This window comes from Ctenocephalides felis, unplaced genomic scaffold (assembly GCF_003426905.1).
Source record: "Ctenocephalides felis isolate EL2017-DRISC unplaced genomic scaffold, ASM342690v1 CF-g0.4_SCAFFOLD_01886, whole genome shotgun sequence".
Taxonomy (NCBI): Eukaryota; Metazoa; Arthropoda; class Insecta; order Siphonaptera; family Pulicidae; genus Ctenocephalides; species Ctenocephalides felis.
The window spans coordinates 180,801,879-180,810,970 of NW_020538040.1; positions in this window are offsets into that span (position 1 = coordinate 180,801,879).

Genomic DNA, 9,092 nt, shown 5'->3' on the forward strand with positions numbered 1-9,092 from the left:
CCCTCATCAATTCCATTACAATAAAAGACTTTCCTATCATAAAAGTAACAATTATCAATCCATCTCCAAGTTATTCCAAGACAACAATATTAAACCAACTTTTCACATCATGCCTTACATTGAAGGCTTATTTGATTTTTTGCCAAATTACTCAAAGAAGAAAATATTTTCATTTCAGGAACAGCTCTATATTCTTTTAAAGAAATGTTTTCAAAAATTAAATCCACCACCCCTCCTAAATTCAATACTAACATAGTTTTATTTCCATCCCTTGCAAAAATTGTCAAAAACAATACATTGGCCAAACATCACAGTACCATTCATAAGAGATGAGACAGACAGACATGATTAAGCGTCACTCATCATAAAAGCCGAAATTTCCAAAGTACTCTTGTTCAGCATTCCATCGAAAACTCACATAATTTCACCTTTGAACCCAATATTTTATATAGAGAGGATTGTACTTTTAAAAGACTTTTTTCTGAAAGCAGTTTAATCTTTTTGAATTCGTCAAAAAGTGTTATAAAAGATCAGATCACAATATCATTCATGACTCATATTTAAATTTTTAAACCTGATTAAAAATAATTAATCCTAATAGTTTTTGAATATGTGTATATATATACCATGTATATAATGTTATAATATATTACATCCATATATATGCTTATATGTATGTTTTTGGGTATACACTATACACATACACTTGCATATGTGTTCATGTGTATAATTGTGGATACATTAATATATAGATATGTGCATATGTATGTATGAGTATGTAGGTGTGCATATACATGTTCATGTATATGTATGTATATATATATATATATATATATATACATATATTCTCAACATTTACTAAAGCAATATTTTTCCTTTTTTCGTAAATTACCAAACAAGAGCCATAAAAAATCATTTTTGCCAAGAGTTCCGTTGCTTTGTCCTTTACATCTGGCAGACAGAAATCCATATCAGTGTGTTTAAGTCTTGTGTAGTCGTAACATCTACAATATCTTCCAAAAAAATCGAGTGTTTTTAACAAAAAAAATAATTAGTGATATGGATATATAAATTATTACAGGTAAATAATTTTTGCTTCTCAATTTTATATAAACCTTTTTTAGTTAAGTCTTATTACTATCTATCCGGTACATAATCCATTCCTTTATAACAAAATTTTTTCTAATTAATCTGTATTGACCATTGTTAATTAATGTTAATCAGTATTTTAAAAAACATTGTATTTGACAGAATAAACCTGATGATGGAACGTACCTAGTTTCCGAAACGTCGTATTAAAACATCTTCAAAAAAACAATTTTTTTTTATTATTGGATTTACTGTTCGGAAAAGAAACAATCAATATATTTAAAAATCCAGGACTTATCTATTGAATATATATATTATATATATATATAATTTATCGAACTAATAAAAATAGGTTTCGACACTCGATATGTGTCAGCATTCAGCATCTCTTATATAATTTCAAAAAATTATGAAGATAGAAGAAGCTATTAAAGCATTTTTTAATCTAATTGTCTTAACAATATACAATTTCACATACATACTAGAAAAACAACACAAATTTTTAAAGTTTTTATTAACATTAAAACTTTGCTACTCGACGGAAAATTTTCTATTAACTATAATTCGCAAAGAACTTTATGATCTACATATTTTATTTTTTTCAAGAAAATGATTTTAGCAGTTTATGTGAGAGTATTGCTATATTAAATCAACTCTAGTGTTGTATGTGAAAGATTTCACTGCTCCTTTAAAAAAAATTCTATGAAAATATGATGTTCCAATTTTCATTTTTCTACTTCATCATTGAAACTAAAATCAGGCTGACATATCATTGAAAATATGTGGCTCCTTTATTAAAACTCAATTTTACAATAAAGGTAAAAGATACCAAACTCCTGTTGATACAATTGATAATATACAACTTATTTTTCAAATCATAAAATTTCTGATTTTTTTTAAATAACTTCATACATCTGAGTTGTTTCAAAATGCTTTTTGTTGAAAATTTTAAATTAAAAAAAAACAAATAAATTACTAATATTAAATAAATTGTAATCACAATAACAATATAGTTCAAGGTTTCAAGTGTCATACATTTTCATAAAAAATATTTTTACTGGTAATTATTTGGTTTCTATAACCAGAATCAATTAAACTGATCATCAAAGTATTAGCTGTTTTAAGTGTTATGATAAACATTATTATATTTAAGTACTTTTTTAATGTCAAGCTATTTTTTACCAATTTTACTGTTACAAGCTACTTGTCCTGATTATCACGATAAAAAGCCGACATTGCGGTTATCTGACTATTATAATAAAGTTATAATTATTCTTGGATACAAATGCTAATGTCGATAATTTTATTGTTCGTGATCATTTTTCTCTGATAGTAGTAGGTACTCGTGATATTACGGCATTGTACTGTTACTTTGCAGATTCTGTAATCTTCTTTTTGCACATAAATAACAATAAATACATTTATTCTAGCACTTCTTTGCTGATTTAACATGCTCGCATAGACATTAATCATGATGGTAATTCTAGAAAGATGCGCGTTACTGAGGTGGTTGTGAGAAATTGAAGGTGACTGCTCGATAATTATGTACGATTGATTCTATTCGCTTGGAAATGTGTGATCTTTTGTTGTGGTTATACAAAATTACGACAAATTGAATATAGCTTCTTTCAACATTTTGCTTTTTTTCACAAAATAGATAGCAAGTAGGTATATATGCTACGTTTGTGGAGAGATCCAAATAAACTTATTAGGATTCTTTTTTTATTCCTTGGATTTTAAGAATGTAATTCCTATCATTGCACAAATATAGAATTAAAATATGAAAATTGACCTATATTGCACCATTTATTTAAAAACTATACAAGTTGTAGAATATGGATCAAAGTCAAGTAGCTGCCTATAGCATTTGCATTCACTCCAATAAATCTTCGAATCAAATACGATGATATTCAAAACTATGTAATAACGAAGCTATTTTTATTATTACACACGTTGTTGTAGTCCTTCGACTGTGACACGATAATATTCGGCACCTATCTGCCAACACGATCTACAAGAAGTGTTAAAACACATAGTGGGAGAGCTGCACCCAATTTGTAGAACATGATCTCTGGAAAACATTTTTTAAGAAACCTAACACAAACTAGAAACAATTTTGCATAACTTATCGTAATTGGCCGATATTGTTTTAAATTTTAATTTAATATTTTGTTATTTATATTTTTTTTATTTCAACGCATAATCAAATTTTTGTTGTTTTGTTGAGATCCAATGGTTTCCCTGACGGATAAAAATTAGTGATGTATCCAACTACGACAAATGCTTCCACTTTTCTAACATTTATTGATTTCTCTAGGAGATCTAACATGTAACTAAACCATGTAGAAATTATTGAAAAATAGTGAAATTAAAAAACTCAATAAAATGACAAGTATCTTTTTAACAACATATAACGAATTGCTGGCAAATTTCTAAATAGCTTATGTTAGTTCATTTTTTGTCATGGTAGGCAGTATATTCAGTTAATTTATCAACTCGCCAAATAAATAATTTAATCTGGAAATTTTCTCATATATTTTCAATCTCTTTTTCCAAAGTTTTACAAATTTTCGTCTTACTCCTGGGTGTACCAGCTGCAAATTTTAGAATATAGCGGACGTCGCGTTTTGACGCGCTTTGATGAGCACCATATTCGTCCCAGACTACATATCGCGATGTTTGACTTTTTTCTAAATTTCCACTCAATGGTTATTTTGCATTACTATTACAACTTTTGTATAATTTTTTATTCTATTACCCAAGTGACTGTAGTGTAAGATACCGTTTTGCCGACAATCGAATTGAGAGCGATTGGGCTTACACTGTCATTTGATTTATATTTAATTAAAAGCGTTTCAAGCATATAGTTAATCACTATGTTAAAATATTATATTATCCTTCTATTTGTTGATTAGGCCGAATTTATATGGATTGAGCGTGGGTTTAATTACCAAACGGAATAAACTTGATCAACCAGCAATTTTATTGTTTCAGTACATATAAGGCATGAGACAAATTTGGGACTTAAACAAAGTGGGTAGATCTTATTGTTATTTTTTTATCAGAACAAAATACAGTTTTGTCGTAATAATACGCTTAGATAATGGCATTATATTGGTGCTTATTATTTAAAAGAACAAATGAATAAAGTACTAAATTAATGTCATGCAAAATCTATCTCAAACATTTTTAAATCTCATTTTAGTGAAAACTTTTGAAATGATTGTGAGTGGTAACGATAATGTTCTTATAATTCATTGATTTAATTAAAAGTCACAAATATGAATATAAAGATTTGCGTTTACATAGGTGAGACCAGTCAAAACTTACACAAAAGAATATCACAACATAAAAACAATTCCAAAAACTAAAAGCAATATAAAACATTGCTCACAGAACATATTAATGACCTCAAACATACCATAGATTTTTTTAATCCCACGATCCTACATTTCAAAAATTGAGCACACAACATTTTATCATGGGCCTTATATAACTCAATCATAGACCTTACACTACATGGACTGCTAGTCCTCATATGTTTCCATTTTATATAGCGTCAAAAGATTGAAAGGGACTGTGACGTTATTTAGTGAACAAGCGTTGCCGACAATCGTGGAATAATCCCGATTAATTGTCACGTCATATGTTTTCTTTTAAAAATACAATGGCAATTATGTGGACTGATAATTTTGTAAGAAATAAAACTATCCCAGTTAATATTTGAATTACATTGGCTATTATGATAAATATTATTAAATAATATCATTTTTTATAAAATATCCAGTCCACACAATTGCCCTAAAAATAAAACATATGACATATGACTTTTAATCAATCGGGAGTGTTCCACGATTGTCGGCAACGCTCGTTCAGCAAGTGACTTCACAGTTTTCTTCTATCTTTATACACTTATTTTATGCTCGACTAGCAGTTTATGTAGTGTAGGGTCTATGGATTCAATTTATATTGATGGCTTGATAAATTACTAATTAATTGAATAGAATAAATGAAGGCTTGAAACATCAGAATATTCGATGAAATTATATTTCCGAGTAAAAATAACCTTTCCCCGGCATTGCTGCATCAAATTGAAACTAATCACTATCAGAGAAATTCTAATAATGAAATTTATCAAACAGTAAGACCAACAGCTAAGTTGCTTCCTGAAGAAGCTACGTACTTAAAAAACATGACAACAGCTTATAGGATTCTTAAGTTCTTCTTTTCAAATATTGAATAAGCTTCAATGTCACTCCTACTAATTTTTGAAGTTAAACTAACCAATACCATTTTTTTTTTGTCAACTTGGACAAGATCTTTTACATTGTTCTTAGGGCAATAGTATTATCAATCTATTTTTTGGCACAGTGTAAATTGTTTATCCGTGATTAGTCCCCGGAGGGCAATTGTCCAGAATAATTTGCACCGGGTAGCATAAAGAGCATAAGTGGTTTACGGTGAAGTCTTGGAGAAAGTTGGACGTTTTCGACGCGGAAGGTGGTGTGTCGTAATTCGAAATGCCCGTCGGTCGGTTTGTCGCAGCCGGAATGCGAGTTCTTGGCTCCTTGTTATATAAAAGCGCACGCATATCTTCGAATACCCCGGAGCTATCAGTTAAATAATGTCCGTGATTTATTCGGAACTTATTATGATGCCTATTTCTCAATTGGCCCATTCCGAATAAGCGTCCGCGTTCAAGCGATTCGCGTGTGAAATTTTTGCATTTGATTAATAGATTATCTATGTAATTTGCATGTATTGCAAACTGTGGAAAGGTTATTGAAAGATAACCGATTAATCTTCTAATTTTGCACCATTTGTATAACTCTTAGAACTTTATGCAAAAAGCGCCTCGATGTTAGCTCTTCCACCAACATCCAAATACCTTACTGCATTATTTGAAAAATTGGCTCACTCGTAGGTAAGCTGGTAGAACAATTGGACTTGAATCTGAAATCCCGGGTTCGATTCTACTTCGAGCAGTCTGTTGTCGAGCAGTAGTGACAACAATTTTATCTTGAAAATATAGATAGCAATATGTTTCCTTTACCCGGCATTGCTGCACCAGTACAAATACTCGTGTTATTACAGTAATGCTAATATTTTATTTATAACTGCTCAATGTTTTAGTGCGATTTAGGATAAAACATGTCACTGAAAATAAATATTACATTTTTTTCCTAATCACTGCGTCTATTCCATAATGGAACATGAATTCAGTAAATTCTTGGTAGTACTTAGAATGTCTAAATCAAATGCCAATTCAGTGAATAGACGTCCAGGTATGAAGCTACACTTATAATAACATTTGGAACGAAATAAATGTGACCTTGCCTTAAGATATGTATCCGAGAATAGGCCCATTAATCACTAATATCAACATGGCAATAAACCAATTTCACAGAAATTGTTCAATCAGCGATTGTCGTAGCCTGGCTAAAATTTTAAAATAAATATTTAAAAGTTTACAGAAATTGTGAGCCAGTATTTTAGAAGTTTCCAGAATTTGTGAGCCTATGTATTCGAGGAACAAAATATTTTATCATTTCTAATCTTAACTTTATTAGAATGCTAATGCGTCACACCAACACTTAATTAATATACCTTCTAATTTCTACATGATTAATATCACAATGTCACATGACAACATTAGATGTTGATATCCTTCGAAGAACATTCACATTCGGATATTATTCATCATAGAATACTATTGTCCGTTTAAGTCAATGATGGAATTAATAACTATAATTTTTTGTTTATCAGTATTCGAATCAAAGTAATATAAAATTTAATTATGTTTCCATATAGACGAGAGCTGACTACAAAATAATTAAGCACACAAATTATATTAATTGATATAAATCATGAAATAATGAGAAATTGATTAGTGATAAATTAATTATGCATTAGAATGAAAATGTGTTGTGTGATTAATGAAAAGTTATAATAAGAAGAAAATCGGGGCGGCCTTAATTGACAATTGATAATGTGCACATTATTATATTATAAAAGACAATTTTTTAAACTTTCAATAAGTTAAGTTATAGTAATCGCCAAAAAATCGAAAATGAAAATTTTTACATATCTTTACATTTCAAAAATTTCTCAAAGTTTTCGCATGCCTTGGAAAAAATAAATGTGTTTGTGTGTGTTTATGTTTGTATTCAATTTTCAGTCCACGATTTCAGAAGTAAGGATCAACTGATTTGAATTATTCAAAAAACATTCGATTCCTATCGACGGGGAGACATTCTGAAAAGTTTTGATAAAGGCAATCTGGATCAAATAGTGCAAAAAATAGCAGTTTTGGAGAGAATGGAGCATCTCATTATAATGATTCAAAAAAACAGTCGATTTGTATTGATAGGGAGACGTGCTGATTAGTTTTTGGCAAAGGCAGGTCCAGCTTTTATCGGAGATACAGAGCAAAAGATCAAAAATTAGCAAGTTTTGAAAGCATGGAGCGTTCGATTAGAATAATTCAAAAAACATTCGATTCGTATTGATAGAGAGATATGCTGATTAGTTTTTGGCAAAGGCAGGTCCAACTTTTATCGGAGATATAGAGCAATAGAGCAAAAATTTGCAAGTTTCGAGAGTATGGAGCATTCAATTATGATTCAAAAATATTTGATTTGTGCAAAAAATAGCAGTTTTTGAGAAAATAAAGCATCTAATTAGAGTAATTCAAAAAACATTCGTTTCGTATTGATGAGGAGGCCTTTTGATTAGTTTTTGGCAAATGCAGGTCTATTCTTTGTTGGAAATACAGAGCAAACAGAACAAATTAGCAATTTTGAGAGGATGGAGCATCTGAGACAAAAATATTTGATTTGTGCAAAAAGTAGCAGTTTATGAGAAAATAAAGCATCTGATTAAAATGATTCAACAACCATTCGATTTGTATTGATGGGGAGACGTGCTGATTAGTTTTTGGCAAATGCAGGTCTAGCTTCTGTTGGAAATTTAGAATATCAAAGAACAAAAATTTGCAATTTCTGAGAGTATGGAGCATCCGATTAGAATGATTCAAAAAACGTTCGATTCGCATTGTTGGGCAAACATGCTGATTAGTTTTTGACAAAGGCAAGTCCAGCTGTTATGGAGATACAGAACAACAAAAGAAAGAATTATTGAAAAAAATATTGCTTGTGTTGACAGTGTTAAGAAATGATCAGTTTTTGGGAAGACAGTTCGAACTTTAAAACCAAAGTTGTGAAAAATGTCAAAATTAAAAAAAAAAATAGATATCAAAATTTCAAATCCTATATAAATACAACTCAGTTTAATAATGCATTTCTTGATTACTAAATATCTTTATTCCTCGAATGTTTAATGGAATGGGAATGGGAATTGGAATGGGAAGTTCCAAGATCCAAGTTTGCCTTAAGGCACACTGTCATGCACCACTAATTCAAGTTTGATGTAAACAAATATTTTTTAATAATATATATTTTTTATCCAAGAATGTCTATTCTAGTGTAATCGATTATAAATTCATTGTTATCGTTTGATAACGGTCCAAATTCAATATTTTCTGTAAAATTCGGGACGGCCACCTCACCGTCAAAAGCAATCCATTAATACATAATACAATATTAATACAAAATCTGACACACATATACATCGTGATATATGCTTATGTTAAACACGTACTATAAACATTATTAATGGATCAATAAAAATGAATGAAATATGCCTAACGAAATGAATGATCGGAGACTGTTATCGAATTTTTTCCGCCGAATTTACCGTTCGATTGTATCGAGAGCGGGAGCCTCGCAGACTGAAGATACAGTTGGTTTTTTCTCGCGGCCGACGAGGACGGACGACGATTCGTTTCCGATAAACTTGGACGAATCATTACCAAAAGACAGGTGAATCCTTCGACACCACTAGGGATAGGCAAAGGGATCGAAAGTCGATTTCGACATGAATTTTCAAAATTTCAATTCAAAGTATTATATTGGCATCAGGTTTGTTATAGTGTTATCATTGTA